Source organism: Megachile rotundata, chromosome 4 (genome assembly GCF_050947335.1).
Source record: "Megachile rotundata isolate GNS110a chromosome 4, iyMegRotu1, whole genome shotgun sequence".
NCBI classification, from domain to species: Eukaryota; Metazoa; Arthropoda; class Insecta; order Hymenoptera; family Megachilidae; genus Megachile; species Megachile rotundata.
The window spans coordinates 5,501,262-5,525,733 of NC_134986.1; the positions used below are offsets into that span (position 1 = coordinate 5,501,262).

At 32.0% G+C, this 24,472-nt stretch overlaps 1 protein-coding gene across 7 annotated transcripts in view; it reads right to left on the reverse strand.

Moving 5' to 3' along the window:
* The window catches only part of LOC100875595 (uncharacterized), a 412,310-nt gene that overhangs the window by 50,262 nt on the left and 337,576 nt on the right, over positions 1–24,472 (reverse strand). The gene's annotated exons all lie outside the window — the stretch shown is intronic.

Sequence of the window (24,472 nt, forward strand, 5' to 3'; positions counted from 1 at the left end):
CGTTCCCGTTTTCCTCCACTTAGAATTTAACGTTGCATAATATCAGCCATAATCGTTCCAAAAGTAGATACTACGTAGCGGGTGAAGTTGATTTACGATCGTTTAGATTATTACAGGGCTGGGCAACATTTACCGATTCCGGGCATTCCAGCCTGGTGGTTGTTATAATCGGTTCAGTGGTAGGTCCGCCGGAACGTATGGTAACACAAAGATAAAGCGAAAACGCGGTATGAAAGCGGTCATTCGATTCGTCGTCGAATTACACAGAGTTCAAACCTGCTTGCGCAATTATTGACTTTCGATCGAAAGTTTAGCGAATTCGGTTGAACGAAATTGCCGGCCTGTCCCGTGGAACAGAAATTGATAGTACGTGCGTGTAAACGAGACGTGCAACGTTTCATCATTGGGGAAATTAGAGGGACCGATCGTTACGTGACAAAGGTTGTCCTCCTGAAAAACGGATGCCGTTGTTTAGACTGACACTTGTTACCGAATCATCTCTTCATCCTCTTTCATTCTACTATAGTGTATTCAGGCAAAGTGTGCTCACCTTTTTGTTTTGGGAGAGACATTTATGACTACAACATTTATGCATACAGCATTTATGCATTTACGTATAACATAAATTCATGTATGTGGCACGATGCATATAACATAAATTCATGCATGTAGCATTTCATGCTCTTAACGGTGATTGTGGATGTTAGCAGGATTAAAAAGTTGCGAATTTTTGACCTTTTATGAAATAGTTTCAAATTTTCAAGTTTTTCAAACTTTTGAATTCTTGAATTTCTAAATTGTCAAACTTTCAAATCTCTCAAAATATCAAACTTCGAAACTTTTAAACTTTGAAATTCTCAAACCTTTCAAACTCTTATACTCTCACTCTCACACTCTCAAACTCTCAAACATCTGAAACCTTTGAAACTCTCACACCTCTCAAACCCTTCAGTCTCGAACTCCCAAATCTTCGAACTCTCAACCCTCCAATCTTTCAAACCCCTCAAATTCCCAAATTCCCAAACTTTTAAATCCTCAAAAAGTACCATAACATCCAGAACAGTTCGTACTCTCCGCATAACGAAAGATACCACAACGACCCGGCGCTAATCGAGTAATTCCGAAAGGGGTGAAGAAAACGAGACTCGTCGAACGCAGAAATCGTGTGATCGCGCGTGCGTTTTTTTCTTATACCTTTGCGCCTGGGGTTTTTACGTTTAACGAGCCGAATGAACGGCGACCGTGTTAGTGCCGTGGCAATTTGCGGTCCGGATTGCGCGGCTTTAGTCAGTTCGCAAAAGGGAAAACGTAGATCGTAGTTAGCGGTAACAGGTCAAGTAGCCGGCTTTGTGAAATTAATGAAAGGTTTTCATGTGCGAGCGAGGCTGGTCCGCAAACAGCCAGAGTCAAAGACCGTGTTCGTGTTTTCAGTCTCGCGTGCCATTTTTTCCTTTTCTCTTCCTTCGCTTAACCACTTCAACTTCCGAGTCGGTGAGCGAGAAAAATCTGCCAACTTAGTATTTCCATTTTTTTTCTTCGCATCTGCATTGTTCGGGGTCCATAAAAGTGTTCGATTGAATGGGGTGCACGGTGACGAATTTTCTCGAGTATGTTGGAGAAAAATATCTTCGACGTGTGAAATGTATTTAACGAGTTGAGGATGATCTCTTTAGGGACTGCAATTTTAATTAGCTAATTATTCGTTTGTTTATACATTCATTTATTTAAGGGGTTATAGGGATGATTTTTCAACTGTCGTATTTTGGAAAAAAATATCAAAATTTAATAATTTATTAATTTAATAATTCAATAATATAAAATTTAATAATTTCTAAAGCTACAAATTTGCAAATTTAAAATAAGAGTCATGTTTCAAGTTTCATGAATGTACTCAAATTTAGTCTCAAATTACTGAACTGTCAAATTATGAATTACCAAATTAGCACATTATCAAATTATCAATTTATCAATTCGCCAATTTAACAAATTGTAAATTCACTGAATTATCAAGTTAGAAAATTAGGAATTTACTAAATTAATTAATTACCAAATTCCCAAATACCCAAATACCAAATTACCAAAGTACCCAAATTACTTGAAATTTCAAATTCCCACATTAACAAAATTTCGAATTTCCATGTTCCTGTCTACCACATTTACAATGTCCAAAATTCTTTCTTCCTCAAAATCCAAAAATTCCAAAACTCTCTAGTTACACAATATACATATCCCAAAATTCACCACCTTCTAAATCCATCACTATGATTTCCTCGAAAAAACTAACCCTAGAAGTGTAACAATAACACTTTCTCCAACAAGAAAACCATAAAATCTAACAGCAAAATCGAAATACACTAAATTAAATCGGTACGATCGACAAAACGGCTGGAGGATTAATTAATTAAATCGATATTGCAGGGGCTGGGCGTTGGTTATTCGATTTCTCGAAAGTCTCGTAAATATTTATCACGGAGTCGCTTTATGGGTTCCATAAACTTCTTGGTGGTGGTGTTGTTGGTACCGGCAACGGTCGGTTCCGATGATTTTTACCTTTTGGAAGGCAGCCACCGTGACCGGGATCGATCAAATGGTAAGTTTCGACTGATACGAAACCGTTGCGTTGGTTTGGGGGCCTTTTGAAATTTACTAAAGCGGTTTTCTCTCTTTCGTCCCGCTTTTCCGTTGGAATATTCATTCGTTTCGGAAACGCCAACGAATTCCTCGACGCTTCTGCTTTAAATCGAGATGATTGATCGACCTGCGAACGCTTTGTGTACTGTTGCTACACCGAATTGTTCCTTTCATCTCGCAGTTATTTATATCTTGTAATTTGTGGGACACCTCCGTTGAATTGCTAGCATCTTGTGTGCAGAAATATTTCCTGAAGTTTACGAGTTGATCGAAATAAAATTGACGAAGTTATACGGGTTTGACGTCTTCGGACTCGAGTGAGTAATATTACGCGCTGCATAAAAGTGTTATCATTCAGATATCTCTATGTTTATTATAGTACTTTTTTGAGATGTGCTGTATTACGATTGCATTTGAAATATTACTGATTCATACACACATACAGGGTGTTAACTGTAACGCTACTCATGATTTTTCTCCCACTTGCAGCTACCTTACGAAAAAAAGGTTAGAACAATATTTGCAGGGTATGAAGTGCACAATAGATATTAGTAAAGCAAATTTTGAAAACTATTTGTTCTCTTGGCAAGGTCAAGGTCACTTTGGTTTTTTTAAATAGGAACATACATTTTTTTTATTCATAGCTTTAGAGGACATCGAGACGAATTCGAAACACATATTACATGATATTTTTATTAACATATTACTCGATTTACAGAAGTGGAAATGTGCATTCATACTCTGCAAATATTGTTCTAAATTTTTTTTCGTAAGGTGGCTGCAAGTGGAAGAAATTTGTGAGTAGCAGAGGTAACACTCTGTATATTCACTTTTATAATTAATTTCAATGTAAATCGGAAATAGCAAAAAATCCATAAAAACTTAGTGAAAGATTGTTAAAAGAAATTTGCAAATTAGTCAAAGTAAAATTGAAGTTATATGATTATACTGTCTTTAGACCCAATAGGTACACATTCTCTTGATCTCTAAGAGATGTCTATATTTTTAAAAAAATGTTTTGTTTTGAAATGTGTAATATTACACAGCTGGGTCTGAAGATGCGTCGAAAATCTCTAAAAAAGAGGCTTTGAAATAAATGACCATAACTTTCCCCATTATGAATATTTTCTAACATAAAAATCATGTTAAATCAGTCAAAAGCCACTCTCCTAAATGAGATACAAAATTCTTCTGCAAAGAAGTCTCCCAAAAAATTACCTATAATCTTTTCCACCATGAATACTTTTTAACACAAAAATATAAATTTGATCAAAATCACTCTTCAAAAATGGAACATCGTTGCAAAGTAGATTAATTAGTTTTAAAAAAAGTGACACATTTCTTTCGACCCAATAAACATGATCGTTTAAATCAAATTGTAATTTATACTTTTATCACTCGAGCGCTCTTTTTCGCGGGGGATAAAAAAATTATTATTACGATGAAAAGTTGGAGGGCTTTCAGGGAAATCAGGTCAATAAAACATTTCAATTTCTCCTCGGTATTTTATCGAGTAGATCGATCAACACCGAGAATAAAGAATGCGAAAATAAGAGTTCGCTCGTTCTATCGTATCGTGCATACACACTCGCCACGTCAAATGCCATTCGTTCGAATTTATTTCCAGAGCATCCTTCCGCAAAAACCGATACCTCAAACAATTTGGCACAGTTAATAGAGTGGCTTTTTAATTATCGATATTAATGAACCGAATGAAAAGCAACAATGAAACGCAAACGGCTTGCTTCCACGAGCATGCAGCGTTCTGCCCTTTTACTAATTAAACATTCTCCTTCCCTTTGACCTGTTTGCTACGCATTTATGGTCGGAATCACGGAAAATAAATGCACAGAAAAGGTATTTCCTACGTTGATCAATGCCTTAAATACTGGGGTGAATTAAATTTAAACAAACAAAAATATAGGTATTTATATTGGGCTGTTGCAAATCGCTGACTTCAAAACATAGCTTCATCCAATTTGACGATACAAAAACTACAAAATAGTATTTTTGATTTTTATAAAAAAACCATAAGCTCGAAGTTTGATGAAAATGACAACTTTTCGTAAATATATTTAATTAGTCCATTGTAACAAAATTACCATATCGTAAATTACCTTTGCATAATATTATTTAATAGTCAGAATTTTATATTTACAGAAAAATTTGTATTCATGCTTAGGTTTATATAATCATTTAAACATACTAAACTCCGAATTGACGGAGTGCGACCGCCATTTTGCGACGGTTTTATGTCACAAAACTGTGACCGACTTTAGAGGTTATGAAATCGATCACTATTTACTACGACTGATGATTAGCCATTCCATGTTCAAAATATCGAAGAAATGTTTATGCAGTCGTTTCCGTCGAGCTTAAAGCGCGAAATTAATATAGTATGCTCTTTTATGGAATTTTTATGTCGTCAAATACTGTCGAACTATCGACGTTTCAAGATCATATAATTTAATGTATCGAAATTTGATACGTGAAAACTATTTTTGCTAGTTTATACGAAAATTGTTAGCATAATCAATTTTATTTTTATTTAAGCTTTAAATAGATGTAAGATAAGTGGTATTTATTGATACTTTCATGCCATCAATTTGTAGCAAATGTTAAAAGTACTTTGAAATGAATCGTTTAAGTTCATTTTATGTCAGGAACAATTACATTAAGAATTATATTATACAAATTATTGAATGGCTGATGTAGTCTTTTCCGTCAAGTTTTAAGTTTTAATTTGACATGTCACAAGTTCTATTTTATAATACTTTTATGTCATCAACTTGTATTGAGTGTTAAAAGTACTTTGAAATGAATTGTTCCTTTTAAGTTAATTTTATAACGAGAACAATTATATTAAGAATTACATTATATAAATTACCGAATAGACGTGATCTTTTTCGTCAAGCTTTAATTCGATATGCCACAAGTGCTAATTTATAATACTTTTGTCATCAATTTGATTTTAAAAGTATGTCGAAATTAATTGTTCTCTTTAAATGATAACCATTTTACATCGAGAACAATTAAGAATCCTATTATATAAATTATTAAATGGTTAACATACTCTTTTCTGTAGACTTCAATTTGATACGCTATTTTATACTTCTACGTCATAAAACCATGTTCGATTTCTCATTTTTAGAATTTCATTTCATTCGTAGCAACTGAACTATTGATATAAACTCATCACACACGTAAATAACATTACCATCGATCTTACACCAAATAAAGTACCAATTTGGAATTTTTAAACGGAACCCCAGGGAACGTATAATAAATAATAGTACAATAAATTAGAGCATTGGCCCAAGGCACTGGCAGCTCAACGAGCCAATACAAAATGGAATTTTAATTTGCTGCTCTATAGAGACGGTAATCCACGTATGTGTAATAACTCGTTTTCCTCGAATGGTATTGATCCACGAATTATGGATATTTATGCAAATGTCCAACGAAAAGTAAAACGAAAATAAATGTAGAACGGACACGGAGAAAATAATTCACTTTTTTCGTGCGTTACATTTCAGCTGCGTGAAAGAGAGGAGCATATCGATGATATAATAATTATTAATTTTAATCAAGAAAAATTATATTTAAATAAAATGGATAGTATTAGTTGCTCCAAAATTCTTTTTCTACACTTCTCTCAATCTTAAATTTATTAAATTTATTATTGCGCGCAAACTTTGATTTGAATATGAACAATTTTTTGGGGTGAGGTCATTTTACGTTTTTGGACTTTGATCATTCCACATATCACTTTTGGACGTCACCATCTGCAATTTTGCTCTAATCAAAGTATGTTGTAGTTCATGTGAAATTAGGGGAGGTTTAAGTCATCAATTTTCCAGTTTCGAATTTGTTAAGAAATAACAAGCCTTCAAAGTTTGCAATTTTTGCGAAAGTAGACTTTATTTACGAATTTTTTTCTCAGAAACTACTCAACCGATTTAGCTAAACTCTATTTGGTTTTATTCATGAATCATTGCGCTATTTTAAAATATTTTTTTTAATTCTGTCAATTTGTTATAAAATGTCGAAAATTAAACCCCCTTTAATTTCACATGGTCTACAACATATTTTGATTAGAAGAAACTTTCAGATGGTGACGTCAAAAGTAATTTGACGTGGAATGACCCGGTGGCATTTTTCCCAAATTCAAATTTTCTTAGATAAAGAAATTAAGAATTACTAACCAGTACACTTGGTATAGTCTACTATTTAAGATATGAAATTAATGTGGCTATATCAGAGTGATGTCTTCGAGTCGCTCAGGGTTCCCGCAGTTATTAATACCGCACTGTGTTCGAATTGTTCCAGCGCCTCAGGTCTTCGTTATAGAGATCTTTCCGAGCTTCTGATATATCTATGCTCGTGAAAAGTCTCCAAGTCGGCCAAGCAGGAAAAACGAGGTCGCAAAAAGTGTCGGTTCATTTACTCGGTTCATCTCTGTTCGTAATTTCTCCACCATGAAAACCAACCTGTTCGGTTCGGTCTGCTTTCGTTCTGCACGAAACTTCCCAAACCGCGACGCTGTTTTTTCCACTTTTTGTCGCTTCTTGTTTTTCCCTGAAAAAGCCATTTCGAAATGTTGTCGAAACTATCCAGGATATTCGGTGTCGCTGAACGAGCAAACTTCCTTCATGATTCTTCTCGTTCGGTTACAGGACGGACATATCTGTTGATCCGTCACGTGAAACGGTAACGTTCGCTTTTTCCTATCGATCAGATTTAACGTTTGGTGTGGGGAGGGAAATTGTTAACTGCCTGTTGGGGGAACGGATCATTTTTGGGGATGGAGATCAGGGAATTTTGATATCCGATTTTAGTGATTTGGAGATTTGGGAATTTGAAGATTGGGAAGCATGGAAATTTGCGAGTGTATGTTTACAGATTTTTAATTTGGAAAGGTGGAAACTTTGGAATTACTAAAATTGAAAGGTTGGTACAGTGCAAATTTGGAAATTTAGGAATTAGAGAATTTGGAAATGGAAGATTAGGGAATTTAGGAATTTAAAGATTGGGGGATTTGAAAATTTGAAAATTAAAAAATTAGGGTATTTGCAAATTTGGAGTTTAGAGATTAGGGAATTGGAGAATTTGAAAATTTAGAGATTCGGGGATTTCAAAATTTGGAAATTTGAAGATTAGGTAATTTGCAAATTTGGAATTTACAGATTAGGGAATTTGGAAATTTTGGAATTTAGAAATTAGGGAATTTGCAAACTTGGAATATAGAAATTAGGAAATGTGGGAATTTGGAAAAATTTGGAGGATTTGAAAATTTGGATATTTGAAGATTAGGGAATTTGCAAACTTGGAATTTACAGACTAGGGAATTTGGGAATTTAGAAATCAGGGAATTTGCAAATTTGAAGTAAAGAAATTAGGAAATTTGGGAATTTGGAAAAATTTTGAGGATTTGAAAATTTGGAATTTTAAAGATTATGGAATTTGCAAATTTGGGAATTGGAAAATTAGGAAATTACAGGATTTAAAATTTGGAAAGCTAGCAATTTAGAAATTCCTAAATTTGGAAGAGTGGTATGTTGGAAATCTGACAATTTATAACTTTGAGAAGTTAGAGATACGGGAATTTGGGAATTTTTATATTACAGAACATGTAATTTGGAATATTGGAAATTTCAGTATTCAGAAATTTGGAAATGTTAAAACTTGAAAATTTACAAATTTAAAATATATAAAAATGTAAAAACTTGATAACTTGTACATTCAAGATATTTAAAAATCTACAAATGTAGAAATTAAAAAATTAAAAAATTCCAAAAGTCACAATTTTCTAAACCTTGAAAATTAATATAATTATACATAATATATATATATCTGTCCAAAGACGCATCCACAGGTTGCGCTCACCCCTTCCACATATGCAAATTCACCATGTTCTCACATATCCAGTTGTCCATCACCACATACTCTAACCACTACATACTCTACAAGATCATTTTCCAACTTACAGATTCACATTTCTTTAATCTGACAAGTGTCCTAAGACATATGACGTCTATACGAAGGTCGCTGTAGCCATTGAAGTCAGTTCTAGCAGAGTCGGATCGATTTTGCAGTCTTTTGATCGGCATAGGGTTTTGTGCGCTCTTCTGTGATTCCAAAGCTGTGAAAAGCTTTGAACGACCATTTCTGTGACTATTGCGTGCGTACCTTTTACCGCACAGCTCATTTTTTTTATCTCTAACTTCGAGTCTTGAGCTAGGACTCATCTTTCGAAATACGATTCACGCGTTGCGATTCTCATTGCTTCACTTTTCACTCGATCAAATCTACGAGTTTAGACATCTGGTGATCCCAAAAAATACAATGTACACTTTCGATGTATTGCTTTTACGTTGATGCTACAAAATGAACCTTGAACTCTTGACATACTTTGACGAGTCTCGTGACGCACTCGCAGTTCAAATGTGATAAATCGTATCTGAAGCTTCTGTGTACTTCAAGTGGAAGTTTAAGTACTATTACAATTTGCATTCTCAAGGATGGATGAACACAAATTGACACATTTTGATTTTCTGTATTTGCTCTAATATTGTAGATGTGAGTAGTTCTAGTTGATGGGTCTGGCTCGTGACGCACTCACAGTTCAAATGTAATGAATTTTATTCAAATTTTTAATATACTTCAAATTGAAGTTTAAGTATTATTGCAATTTGCATTCTCAAGGATTGATGAATACAAATTGACACGTTTTGATTTTCTGTATTTGTTCTAATATTGTAGATGTGAGTAGTTCTAGTTGATGGGTCTGGCTCGTGACGCACTCACAGTTCAAACGTAATGAATTTTATTCAAATTTTTAATATACTTCAAATTGAAGTTTAAGTACTATTATAATTGCATTCTCAAGGATCGATAAATACAAATTGACACATTTTGGTTTCTTTTATTTGTTCCAAGATTGCAGCAGTAGATTATTAGTTCTGATGCATCTTACATAATGCGCTATAACATGAGATTAATCTATGATTTTTCAACGCTTGTATGAATAATAGCTAACTAATTGTTATCGTAATATTAAAATAAACGAAGAAATTGAAATATTAACTACATTTTTGATAGTACGTATAAATTTTAGATACCTTTCCTATTACTTCGTTATGTAAGGTTTTTTACTTTATTTACATTCAGACAGTAATATGAGGCACTTTATTCAGAAACTACTAGGCATTTTATTTAAATATTATGTGGTACAACTAGTAGGTAGTAGACATTTTATTTAAATATTATCAGGTATAACAACTAGACAGTAGGTATCTTATTTAAATATTACGAGATAAAGGTACTATGTATTATATTTGAAAATGATCAGGTAACTACATATTATTAGATATTTCATCAAAAAATTATTTAGAGTTTCATTAAAAATATTGAAAGAGACTCTTCATAAAGCAAAGTAACAAAGCAGTGACAATATTATACTTTGCAAATGTCGTTTCAAAATCACAAAATGATTCATGCGATAATTACATTACCCAACCCGTATCTCTTTTTCGTATATTCAATTCATGGAGCGCGCCGTTAAAACGTGATCGCAGAATTTTGTGGTATCCTGTAGAACGGAAGTGTACCGCATCCCCCTTAAATTCGATACATTTTCATTGTCGTAGAGGTATCCTAAGCGGATCAGAATTCGTCATTAAAATCGTATTAAGTTAAGTCTCGATGGTGAAACTGGCTCGGTGTGTTCGCTCGGCGCTTCATCATTCATAAACGGACAACAAGATTAGCCTCGATAAAACGTACTCCACGCAGATTTCCATCAGACTTGAAGGATTAAGTCCGTGGCCGGGTTCGCGTTATGGAAAACAGCGAAGCGTGTACCGTGGCTGTAAAACTGCATCGATTATAATGGAAACGCGGCACGTTGGGGCGACGAGCTGATAAGATTATCGACAGGCATTTGTCATCCTTTTTGATCAACTCGCGGCTTAACTGTTGACGAGATTAGTCCTTTATGCGCCGGAGGAAAAAGGACGCCCGTTCTTCGATCGCGGTGTCGATCATCGCTATGCTAATTCGTTAATTAAAATAACTCTTAACGATAAACGACAAACGGTGTTATTGACAATTTTCGAATGTCTGGAAGATAGAATGCCACTAGTTTTATTATCACTGTATTTTATAGAAGATTATACGATGTTTATTTTGATTGTTTTTGCTATTATATATTATATATTATTATTTTTGTTAGTTCTTATTATGTGATTGTATTAATATTTTTAGTATTTATTGCAGTTTTAGTATTTTTATTACGGTCATGTATTACATGACACAGGCGTATTATATGTTTTCTATTTTTATTATTATATAATATTTAATATTATTGTTACTATGATTACTTGTTTATTAATTTTTATTATGCATTTTAAATTTTGTATTTATTTTGGTTATGTATATTACTTGTTACTTTTATGAATATTGATATTGATATATTATATTATTGATATAATGACATATTAATTATTTATATGTATTGTTATACATGTAGATTACTTTTACTATTATATAATATGTAATATTATTTTTATTAGTAAATGTTATATGATAATAAATTTAAAAAATGAAATGTAGATATATATTTATTTACGTCTTCTCTCATTTAAATACAATATTCGATAAGATTGAAATGTGACTGTAGTAGCGCCACCATAGCGAAATGAGGAAACTTGCGATGTAAGAAGAGCGTCACTAGTTCGATGGCAATATAACGTGCGCCAACTATACAAAGAGATCTGATCAATTTGTTTCAGCACAACAAACGCGTCGCGACATTTACGTTTGCAAAATTTATTGACTGCGGCTTGGACGATTTTGACCCTCGCTAACGCGTCCTTTTGTCCCATTTTAACCCCTTCGTTCGATTGTTTGTGCCACCAGGCGAATCCAAACATCGGTGAAGCGAATGTTTAACAATCGAAAACATGGAAGCATGTATCACATAAGAGAAGCTCGGAATTGATTGATAAATCATTTAAAAGCCTTGCAAAATTCAGAGTTGTGTCAATTATGGATTGGGTTCTGGTTTGAGTTGGTCAAATGCTTGAATTCGCTGAAATGTATCAAACGATGTATTGTGCGATGAAAAGATGCTTCATGCGGATTTAAACGTTTATTATAGAATGAGCTACGTAAATACCCTGAGATTATTGTCTGTGAATATTGCATTCTACTAACTTTTTATCAAATATGAAATGTACAGTTTATTGTTAATGAAGTTCTCAGATATATTTCTGGCTTTTGCATTTTGTTTTCATGCTACGTATATTGCAAATTAATGATACTGTATGGTTGTTAATTTAACAAATTTTTTAATTATGACAGAATTTATTAGTGCTCATTTTTTGGTATTATTACTTATGGCGGGAAATTCAAATTACTAAAATCAGAATTCTATAAATTTTCTAATTTTATATTGTCATATTTCCAAATTCATGATTTTAGAAATTTTCAAATCCTCAAATTCAATATTTTCATATTTCTAAACCCACAATTTTACAAATCTTCCAATTCAATATTTTTATATTCCTAAACCCACAATTCTATAAATCTTCAAATTATATATTTCTAAACCTCCACATTTTTAATTTCCAAATTGACAAACATCTAAATTTAAAAACTGAAGATCTCACAAACAAAAAGACTCAATATCAACTATTTCATCACAGCAGTTACCGTAATAGAGAAACTTAAGTTACAATAGACAAATAGCCCAGAAACATAAAATTAAAATAAAATCGAGGCACAGAGGAATAAAAGCATGCAAATAAATAAGAGATAATAAATTGAAGGTCTTAGTAGTAGGATTAAAAGCAACTGGATCGGATAGCAAATCATCGCGATTAAATCGCAACCGCATAGCTTTATACTGAGAGTACGTATGGTCTCTGCATGGCCATTGGTAAAGTGAAATAGTAACAGTGATAGGAACGAACTGTTTACTGCGTTTAATATCTAGAGATCTAGGTGGATAGAGATCAAGAATTAATAGCGTCACTAACCGGACCTGCAGGGAATAGAAGTTAGCCAGTTTCAGTTCCTGACATAAAGATAAGCGAACTTGGGAAAGACTGTATCTCGGGAATAAAATGAAATGGGTCATGCGTTCGTGAGATTCCTTCGTTATTACTTCACAAGTTAAATTTATCTTTAAAGCTTTATAATAGACCCATACCTTGTACAGTTAATGAATTATTAATATACTTCATAATCCATTAATCACGCTTGTCAAAATCGTTGAGATTTCTCATTTCGTGCTGCGATAATTATTCAGGCGCCTTTGTCTACATGTATCTGGACATTTATCGAGATAAAGGGGATGTACGCGAAATTATTCTTGGTTATCTATTTAAGTATTTATTTATTTTATTCTTTATTTAGATGTAGGTATATCTGTGGACTTTCGAATTGTGAATTTAAAGGTATTCAATTATTTACTCTTTTAAATATTTATATCACCACTGCTGTTATTTTTCATCTTCTCAATTTTACAATTTTTCAGTTTTTCAATTCTTAAATTTTTCAATTCTTTAATTCTTCAGTTCTTCAATTCTTAAATTTTTCAATTCTTTAATTCTTCAGTTCTTCAATTCTTAAATTTTTCAATTCTTTAATTCTTCAGTTCTTCAATTCTACGATTCTTCAATTCTTCAATTTTTCAATTCCTTAACTATTTAATTTATAACTATTCAATTCTCCACTTTTTCAATTCTTCAACTATTCAATAGTTCAATTTTTCAACTTTTCCATTTTTCAATTTTTCAATTTCTCAATTTTCAATTTTCAATTTTCAATTTTTCAATTTTTCAACTCTTCAACTTACAATTTTTAAAATTTTCAAATTTTCAAATTTTCAACTTTTCAATTTTTCAAAATTTCAACTTTTCAATTTTTCTCAATTGTTCGATTTTCAACTGTTTAATTTGTTCTTTAATTTGTTTTTTCTCTGATACTCAATTGTACAGGTCTTCAATTTTTCCACTTTTCATATCTTCAATTTCTTCATTTTCTAACTCTTTAGTTTTATAATCTTTCCATTTTCCAATGCATCAACTTCTCAATCTTTCTAATTTTCAATTCATCAATTCCGCAATTTTTTCATTGTTGAATTTTTCAGTTCTACAATTTTCTATGAATCAATTTTTCAATTCTACTAATTCTGAATTTTACAAATTTCCATCTATCCAAATCTCTTAATTTCTAATTATTTTAATCCTTAAACCTATAATTTCTTCTGCAGTTGCGTTACTAACAATTAATTATTTCTCCTATATTAAGAACAATCAGAAGAGTTGAAATCTTAGATATATTTTCGATTTATCAATCTTTAATAATACAAATTACTGTTACAATTGCACAAATTATACCGAGTATCATACAAATAATAGTCATCAATTATAAAAAAAGCAAATACTTATTTAACTCGAAATTCAATCGTGGAGCAAATACGATTTAGGTTATCGACACGCGCGTCACGAGTGTGCCTCAACAACACGTGTTATTTTCAAATTCAACACCCGAGAAAAGTTTACTTTGCCAACCCCCGACAGTATCAGTGAGAACGTCACGATCAATTATCGTCGTTCTTCATGTATCGACAGCGTCAGCCAATTCCGAATCCTTCCTCCACAAGAAACTGTTGAAATAAGGGACGAAAACGGTCAGGAAACAAGTTTGTATCGATGTCCCTTCTAGGGGACACCTTCGCTAGCAAACTTTCGTAAAAGGGTGCCTCCTACAAAATGAAAAGGGACAAGTTTGCGAGGGGGAAAGAATTCTAACAACATGAAAAAAGGTAGGGAAAAAGGCAGACGACAAAGAATAGCTGGAAAACGCAGTCGAGGAACAGCGTCGTCGCTTTTCACGCGTTTATATCCCTTGTTGCCGACGTCTCGACGCATTTTCCTTTTCAAAGGTAACAGGAATTGCTATCTGCAATAATGATCGAGACCTCATATTGTATTTTACAGGGTGAGCTATTAGGTACAGTTGATACAAAATTTAATTCACAAATATTCAAACTTTTTATTTTTTTTTAGCTTCTGAATTTTTATATTAGATAGTGTTGTCATTTCTCTGCATTTATACAAATTACGATATTTCAGATTATTTTTCTTTTTCTACAATCAAGTCTGTGTTGCATTATTTTCTATTTTCTATCGCCAAGTTGGTATTTTAGATTATTTTCAATTTTTTGCAGTAAAGTCTGAAGAATGCTTCAGTTTATTTTTCTTTTTCTACAATCAAGTCTGTGTTGTATTATTTTCTATTTTCTATCGCCAAGTTGGTATTTTAGATTATTTTCAATTTTTTGCGGTAAAGTCTGAAGAATGCTTCAGTTTATTTTTAATTATTTTAGTCAAGTCTGTAGAATATTTTGGATTATTTTATATTATTTATAGTCAAGTCTGTAGAATGTTTCAGATCATTCTCAATATATGTAGTCTAGTTTAGAATATTTTGGGTAATTTTTAATTTTCTATAGTCAAGTTTGTAGAACAGTTTGAGTCATTTCCAATTTTCTATAGTCAAGCCTAAAGAACATTTTAGTTTATCTTCAATTTTCCATAATCAAGTCTATAGACTATTTTGAATTATTTTTAATTTTAATCCAGTCATTGCATCAGATTATTTTCAATTTTGTATAAAAACGTTTGCAGAATATTTTACATTATTTTCAATATACCTACACTCAAGTCTGTGGAACATTTTAGGTCACTTTGAATTGTCCACAATTACATCTGCAGAATATTTTGGATTTTTTTCAGTGTTCCACAGTCAAGTCTCAAGAATATTTTGTATTATTTTTAATCTTCCACAGTCAGGTCTGTAGAAAAATTTCATACATTCAGTTTGCTGCAACATGTATGTAATGTCATTTTTAATTTTCTATAATAAAGTCACCCTTTTGTATTACCTTCAATTTTGTGTAATTATGTGTGTGGTTTGCTCCCAAAAAGTGGTTCTTAAAAAAGAACTCAAATGTCGTACACATTCTACAAAAATCAATTTACGTGGTTGTCAAGACGGATGTGTATGCAGGGTGAATTTCGAAAGATAGACCTCGAAAAGTATAATATATAGCAGAATTCGAATCGGGACATCCTCTCTGTTCCGTCAGTGGCAGACTTTGAATTTTCCTGGAGACACGGATGAGAAGTGACTAGTGCAGGCACGACTCCGAAGGACCGTTACTGTTATCCCTCGGGAAACCCGGCCACGAAGGGAATAACGCGTTAAAGCCCCGAAGGAAGTCGAGTGGAAGTACAACGAAAGTGGCGGGGAAGAGGAACTGGGTTTGACTTTCCGTCGTTCGCTATGGGGAGAGAAATTTCTCCTTCGGCTGAGGAAATGCTTTCATGGTTTGCCGACCGGCTCTAATTGCACGTATTATTTATTTATTTAGCTCGTTTGTTTTGAAAGTGCCCTAAATTTACGGGTAAATTAAGATATTTACGAATTTGCGTTTCATTAAAAAATATACGTACATATACCAATGTATAAGTGTATTTGTGGAAATTAAATTTACTGTTCTTATTAAAATAGCAATTACTAAACGAGGTGTCTTCTTACCAAGAATAAACCCATTTTCAAAATTCATTAGATTTGTAATAAAATATGAAACATTCCAGATGCATACAAATTAAAATGCTTCAAATTGAAAAAACAGTATTCAATTTATTTTATGTTTCATTACAACACTTCGAAATTATTTGTGCAATTTAAAAATTTAACTATGTGTATTGTTATATGCGCGATTGGAGAAGTAGTCCCACGAGCAGACTGCGCAACGCGGTTACGAAGACCGTCGGGAACACCCGAACGGTGCCGAGCGAAAACCGCGCGAGAATTCGACCGTCTTTTGTTTTCTATCGTTTCTTCCCTATTCCCGTTTTATCGCACGCGTTGTTCAGATCGTCGTTAATAAAAGTTATTCGTTAAAAAGTGTTCTTTGTTCCTCTCCGCCCTAAACACAATATATACAAATTACATTATTTTTCAAACTCTCAAAGTCTCAACCTCTTAAATTTTCAAGTCTTCATATCTTGGGATTTTTCAAATCCCTTCTCCAAGTTTTAAAATTCCAAAATTAAAAAATTTCCAGATCTAATCCCAAAATTGCTAGGTCTCCGCGTACATCAGTGAATTTCGTCTCTCAATGCAGAAGATTTTAATTCACTTGAAATTTCTTCATGGCAGACGAGACGGGACAGCGTCGTCGTGATTCTCGATAATGTACGATTTTAATAAATTACCCGGCGGGAATACGTAGGAAATTACATTGGGCACCGTCGTCACAGATTTACGGAGCGGATTTAATTTACAAATTTAATTTCGCGATACGGAGGGATACACATGTATATACATCTTGAAAACAGGGCGAAACGATGCGACCAGACAAGATATTGCTGACGATGGTGTAGCATTCTAACGATAAATCTACGGGCAACCCCGTCCAGTATGGAAATTAAAAACTCCAAGGAGGAAAAGAGTGTTTCAATTAATCCGATCCTGAGAACCCGTGGGAATTCGACCGTAACGAGACTCGTCAGGCTCTTTTTTTAATTCGCCAAACCCCGCAATTGGCTTTATAATATTTACATGAATATTTTTTAATATTTTAAGCTTACAATCTTTTTACTTTACGTTGGATTTAAACCGATTTAACGTTCAATGATTTAATGGTTTTAAACAGATTCAACCTTTTACTTCGAATAATTCGTATTTAATTCTTTTTCTAGACATGAGTTGCAATTTTTTGAGAATTCATTTCCTTCTGTATTGATTTAGAGCAGAATTTTATAATGGTTTTGGAATTACTTTACTATATTGGACTAAAAAATAAGTGAGCTTGCAAAGTAATTAAAAATTATTTGAATTTCTTTTAAGTAACTTTGAAAATTAAAATAATTTAAGAGCAGTAGTTCCGTTTAAAATATATTTCCTTATATTTTCTGATATAATAATAAATTTGCCAATGACTTATCTTAACGAATTTGTTTACAATTTATTTTAACGATTTACTAGCAAATGAAAATAAAATTTCTTACCCAAACGAAAATTTAAAAATTTTTAAATGAAAATTGTAAAAGTTTAATGGAAAAGTAGAAACTAAATATTATTATAAATCTAATTTTAGATTTAAATTATTTGTATGATTTAATTTGCAGAAACATAATTTGATAAAATGATAAATTTTTAATAGTAGCTGCGTCAGTACGCTTTTTGAACTTAAAAACTTTCTTTCATTTTGGTAGAAGATTGAAAAACTTGTCTGTAATTACAAAAATTAACTATCGAAGATTTGACGACAAGTTGGCAAAATAAACTTCGTAAATCTATTTCCTTTATTGCCTTAAAACGATTCACTTGAAGCTACCTTTTTGTCGATCATTATCAAGCGCTTCCTCTTTTCGGCGAATAATTAATTAAAAGTTTGCCAGGTCGAAAGTAAACAAGAGAAAAATCGATCAGAAGCAAATGAAACTCCATTACACCGAACTAACGCCACGATTGCGAGTTTTTCTTTCGAACGATCTCCTCGAAACTTTTCCCGCTGGGATTTAGAACAAAACACCGTAGAGGAGCAATTTAAAACCAACCAGCTTCAATATTCCGTGCTTGGTACACTTCACATCGTCATTCGCTGACATTACGTATATTTACTTTCATCTAGAACGTTGGTAAACAAATAAAATTAATATTTTCAATAGTTTGCTCTTCGGTTATATAAATACTTTTTTTTTTGAATTCTCAAATTTTGTTGTATGTTGAAGATGTCATTTTATTAGAATAAATATAGCAATTATTTTTATTAGTTTTATTGGAGTATTTATTGCTTGAAAACTGTTGCTTAAAATGGAACACGTGGTTAGTGCATTTTCTAAACTGAAATGTGACTGTTTTTTTTTTGGAACAATTTTATGACAGAAAACTAGTACAAAATACTACTTGTGATATACTAGTTTAAAGGTTAAAGATCATTAAAAATAACTGCATAAATTCTTCGTTAATATTGTTAATATAAACGAACCTAAAAATACAAAAAGAAATCTTATGATGATGAATATGAACTAGTTGACATTTAAATATGAAACAGTTTAGTCAGAAATTCATGACAGAAAAGTAGTACGAAATATCATTTGTGATACACTAATTTAAAGCTTAAAGATCACAAAAAATAACTGCATAAATGCTTCGTTAATATTGTTAATATAAACGAACTCAAACATACAAAAAGAAATTTTATGACGATGAGTGTGAAATAGTTGATTTTGAAATATAAAAAGTTTAATCAGAAATTCATGACAGAAAAGTAGTACGAAATATCATTTGTGATACACTAATTTAAAGCTTGAACATCACTAAAAATAGCTGCATAAATGCTTCGTTAATATTGTTAATATAAACGAACTCAAACATACAAAAAGAAATTTTATGATGATGAATGTGAAATAGTTGATTTTGGAGTATAAAAATTTCAGTAAGAAATTCATGACAGAAAAGTATTATGAAATACCACTTACAGTACATCAATTTAAAGCTTATAAGTCGTTGTAAATAACTACACAAACACTTTATTAATATTATCAATATAAACAAAAAAATGAACTGGAAATATTAACTAAAAATAGTAGAAAATCTTATCTTCTCAAGTGTGAAATTGTTCTGAAAATGCAAAAGGTTTGATAAATAATTCATGACATAAAAGTATCACAAAATTTCACTTATAATAAAGCAATTTGAAGTCCAGAACTTGTTAAAAATCACTGTATAAATGCACCATTAATATCTTTAATAATAGTAAAGTTAAAAATAAAAAAGGGAACCTATTATAGTGTTGTATATCGAACATAAATTTGGCAACATAAATAATCTAACACAATATCATGACAGAAAAGTATTATGAAATGTCACTTGTAATACATCAATTTAAAGTTCAAGATGTGTTGAAAATGGCTGTATAAGGGACTCATGAATATTCTTCGTGCAAAATGGCCGATGTTACATTAAAAGAATGTTCCAGTCAATTTACACCTTAAAATTGTTTACCAGTAAATACACAATGTTCAACTGAATATTCCATGTTTTATTAAAAATATTTATGAAGTGTTTACACAGTCGTTTTTGCTAAGTTTTGAGCTTTAAATTGATATGCCACAAGTAATATTTCATAATATTTTTCTGTTATGGAATTCTGTTAGGTTTCAGGTGTTTATATAAAAAGATGTCAATAAATTCTTTACATAGCTTTTATTCAATTTTCAGCTTTAAATTAATCCAGAACCAGTGTATTAAATGTTTACGTATTTTTCGTTTTAGAAATATCCTTTTCTAAATTTCAGTTTGACAGCAGCAAATAGATTCATAAAACTTTCAGCTCTTAAGAGGAAAAATAAATTTGATCGGTTAAAGCATTTAATGGCTACTTCGAAAGAAATCGTAGACGTATACGACTGAAGTTCCGAAGTTGGCCGAGATAATATGTTAATATTAACGCTAGAAGATATTACGTCGGTCAAAAAGTACGTTTCTGCGAAAACGATGAGCAAAGTTTGCAAAGTCAAACGGAACGCGTAAGATTGCAGTTTCACCTCGTCGAAAGTTTTGCGAAATCGTCGAGATTAAAAAATTCTACCGCAAACGGCAACCCGATGGAAAAACATTTAATTGCGATCCGAGCCTTCCATTATTTTCGTAATTTCGTGAATACGAAATTTTCATAGTTCAACCGTGAAAACGTCAGCCACAAAAGCGACACAAAGTACACGTCAATCCGTAAAAATCAAATTCACATTTAACTTTTATTCCAGTATTCTAATGTTACGTTCGTTTCAAAAATTCTGATCGATAATTAAAACGTAAATGTTCCCCAAAAACCGAAACGCAGTTTTCACAAGAACACATAATTATCTAACGAGACTGATATACAAGAAAGAAAAGAAATAAAAGACACCAGATTAAAAAACTGTCTAATTGAAAATTATAATTAGAATAAGTCAGATTATCCAGAATGACAAAAATCTTATTCTCCCTTTTAATTTGTTGCTCATTATTCTGGCAGACATTTATTCAACCCCCTCAACAGAAATAAAAAGACCAAGCGGGTTAAGATTGTCCTTAAGAAATTCAGGAGTATTTACATTATTAAATTCTCACGGTCCGTCGAGGGTAAACCGCGGCCACATTCACGGTGATTCGAGCATAAAGAGAAAAAAAATTAATTGATAAACCCGGCCCCCTTGTAAACTGGGAGATATTATTATTGGATAACCGTACACTTTGAAGGAGCTGCACAACGTACAATTCCCCGAGGGCAACCGGTTACTACGAGAGTAACATGCCGGATAAGTCGAACTGAAATAAACGAGGGAGACCCGACGTGGGTCACGGGAACAAGGTTTAGTTCTCCGGGATATCTATGGCGAAGTGGTAAGGTAACAGAACGGAGTATATTACTATCTCTTGGAATTCTCCTAGTGACCCCTATTATTACGTAACTAGGTTCTATCACGTCACATTGTTCCTCGTGACGAGTTTCCCTTCGATCATTTCTGCGAATGGGTTTAATTTCTGATTTATGACTTCGGCAATATTTCTGATTTTAACGAAACGTTTATATATACTATGATTGCGTTTTAGAAATTAATTCTTTAGCGAACGTTATACGTTTCTTTCGATTGATCTCGTTTATGTGTGGCTTTTTACGAGCCGCTCTACCATTATAGCCAGCATCTTTTAAATGTATTATGGACAAGAACAAACATTTAGACATATTAAAGCAAAATTTATTAAAAAGTGCAACGAATATGGGTATACGCGATAGTTTTAAGTTTTACCAGGATAACGATCCGAAACCCAAATCAAGAATAGTTCAGGAATATTTATTATATGCTTGTCCGAAAGTGCTCCTCCTCCACCACAATCACCGGATTTAAAATCCAATCGAAAATCTATGGGACTTATTGAATCGTAATATTAGGACCATCCCTATAAAAACAAAAGACGAATTAAAAATACGACTGACGGAAGAGTGGAAACGCATTGCTCAAAATTATTTAAATAAAATAATTTCAAACATGCCAACACGTCTGCAACACGTCATCAGACAAAAGGGATACCCCACAAAATATTAAATTAATATTAAAATTATAATTTTGTTGTTACATACACACTAAATAAGAAAAAACTTTATGTAATATTAAGTGTCCGAATACTTTTTCGACACCAATCGGGTCTAATTTCGTTTATGACTTATTATGTGGAAAACAATAAAAAATAAAGTATTTAATTTTACATATTTGTAAACTAGAATATGCGCTTTAACTCATTACGGACCAGAACATTCGATAATCACATTGCAAGTAAGTACAGGAAGCTTTAATTTCTCAAATACCATAGTGTCCGAATAATAAATCGAGTAACTGAATATTACAGGTATAAGCTTTAAATTGATATAACTATCGATATTTAGCGATATTTTTCTCTCGTTCGCGTCATTCGGAATTCGATAATTTGATATTCTATACTGTTAATGGGTTTGTTTTTTAACTTTTACTTTTGCTAATATTTAATTTATTCGGGTAGAGTTTATACCGTTATTATCTGCGAATTTTAAGCTTAAAAGAAACATATCGCGAGTGGTGTTTTCCGATACTTTTCTGTCATGAATTTGCGATAGACTTTTAATATTTTGAATTTGATAATTTGATAATTGTAATATCAGCTTTTAATTTGTAATTTTGCTAATATTAATAGTACTGCGAATCTTACAGAATACTTTTAGCACTATTCAAGCTTTAAATTCATGTAACATAAGTGATATTTGATAATAATTTCCTGTCATGAATTTGCGATAAAATTTTCATATTTCGGAACTGATAATTTCATACGTGACGATATTATAACTCTAGCATTTAATTTGTAATTTTTCGAATATCAAGAATAGTACTGCGACCCTTAAATAAATTGTAGCACTATTCAAGCTTTAAATTCATATAACATAAGTGATATTTGGTAATAATTTTCTGTCATGAATTTGCAATTGAAATTTTCATATTTCAGAACTGATTATTTCCTACGTGACGATGTAATACCTTCAGCTTTTAATTTGTAATTTTCCTAATATTAAGATTAGTGTTGCGACCTTTACAGACAAATTTTCAGTACTATTCAAGCTTTAAATTCATATAACATAAGTGATATTTGGCGATACTTTTCTGTCATGAAACTATGCCGGAATTTTGCGCTCCGAATTCGATAATTTGATATTCCACCGTTAATGGACTTCTCTTTTAATTTCTACTTTTGGTAATATTTAATTTAATCGTGGAGAATTTATACCGTTATTTTCTGCATACTTCATGTTTAAAATAAACATATAGAGAATAGTATTTTTTGAATAGTATTATATCTTTAGCATTTAATTTGCAATTCTAATATTGACAGTAGAAAACCGTTTATATATTCATTTGCAGTAATATTTAAGCTTTAAATCGATGTAAGTGATATTTGGAAATAATTTTCTGTCATGAATTATGCCAGACTTTTGCGATCCGAATTCTATAATTTGATATTTGATATCGTTAACGGGTTTCTTTTTTAATTTGTGCTTTTGCTAATATTGAATTTATATGCAGGGCCTTTATATCGATATTTTTGGCAAATTTTAAGGTTAATATGCACATCTCGCGAATGGTGTTTTGCGATACTTTTATGTCATGAAATCTCATAAATCATTTCACATTTCAAAATCAGCTGTTTCGCTTACAAGAATTGAACGGTTCTTCTTTAATTTGTAACTTTAGTAATATTAATAATATCAAAGGTGCGTTTATATAGTGATTTTCTGTAAACCTTAAGCTTTAAATTCATATAACATAAGTGACATTTGATAATACTTTTCTGTCATGAATTTATGCAAGACTTTAACGTTTCGATTTCGGTAATTTGACATTTAAGGAGCGTCTTTCGTAATTTATAACTTTACTACTATTGAGTATCATAATGGAGTATTTATATACTCATTTTCCGCCAATATTAAGCTTCCTATTGATATGTCACAAGCAACATTTCACGATACTTTTCTGTCATGAAATTACTTAGGACCTTTTACTCGAAATCAATAATTTGTTGTGCGACAATTTACTAGTTTTGGTCTACAGCCAATAACTCTATTACTATTACAGATAATTACAAAGTGCTTACACAGTAATTTTCTGTGAACTTCGACCTTTAAATTGATATGTCACAAGCAACATTTCACGATACTTTTCTGACATGAAATTACTTAGGACCTTTTACTCGAAATCAATAATTTGTTTTGCGACAATTTACTAGTTTTGGTCTACAGCCAATAACTCTATTACTATTACAGATAATTACAAAGTGCTTACACAGTAATTTTCTGTGAACTTCGACCTTTAAATTGATATATCAGAAGCAACACTTCACGATACTTTTCTGTCATGAAATTACTAAAGACCTTTTACTCGAAATCAATAATTTGTTTTGCGACAATTTACTAGTTTCGGTCTACAACCAATAACTCTATTATTATTACAGATAATTACAAAGTGCTTACACAGTAATTTTCTACGAACTTCGACCTTTAAATTGATATATCACAAGCAACATTTCACGATACTTTTCTATTATAGCGCAAGACCTTTTACGTTCCGAAATCGATAAACAACGTAAGGGGTTTCTATCTCAGTTTGCGACCTTGCTGATATTAAATATATCAACGGTGCGTTTATACAGCTATTTTCGGAAAATTCTAAGCTGTAAATTGACATGTCAC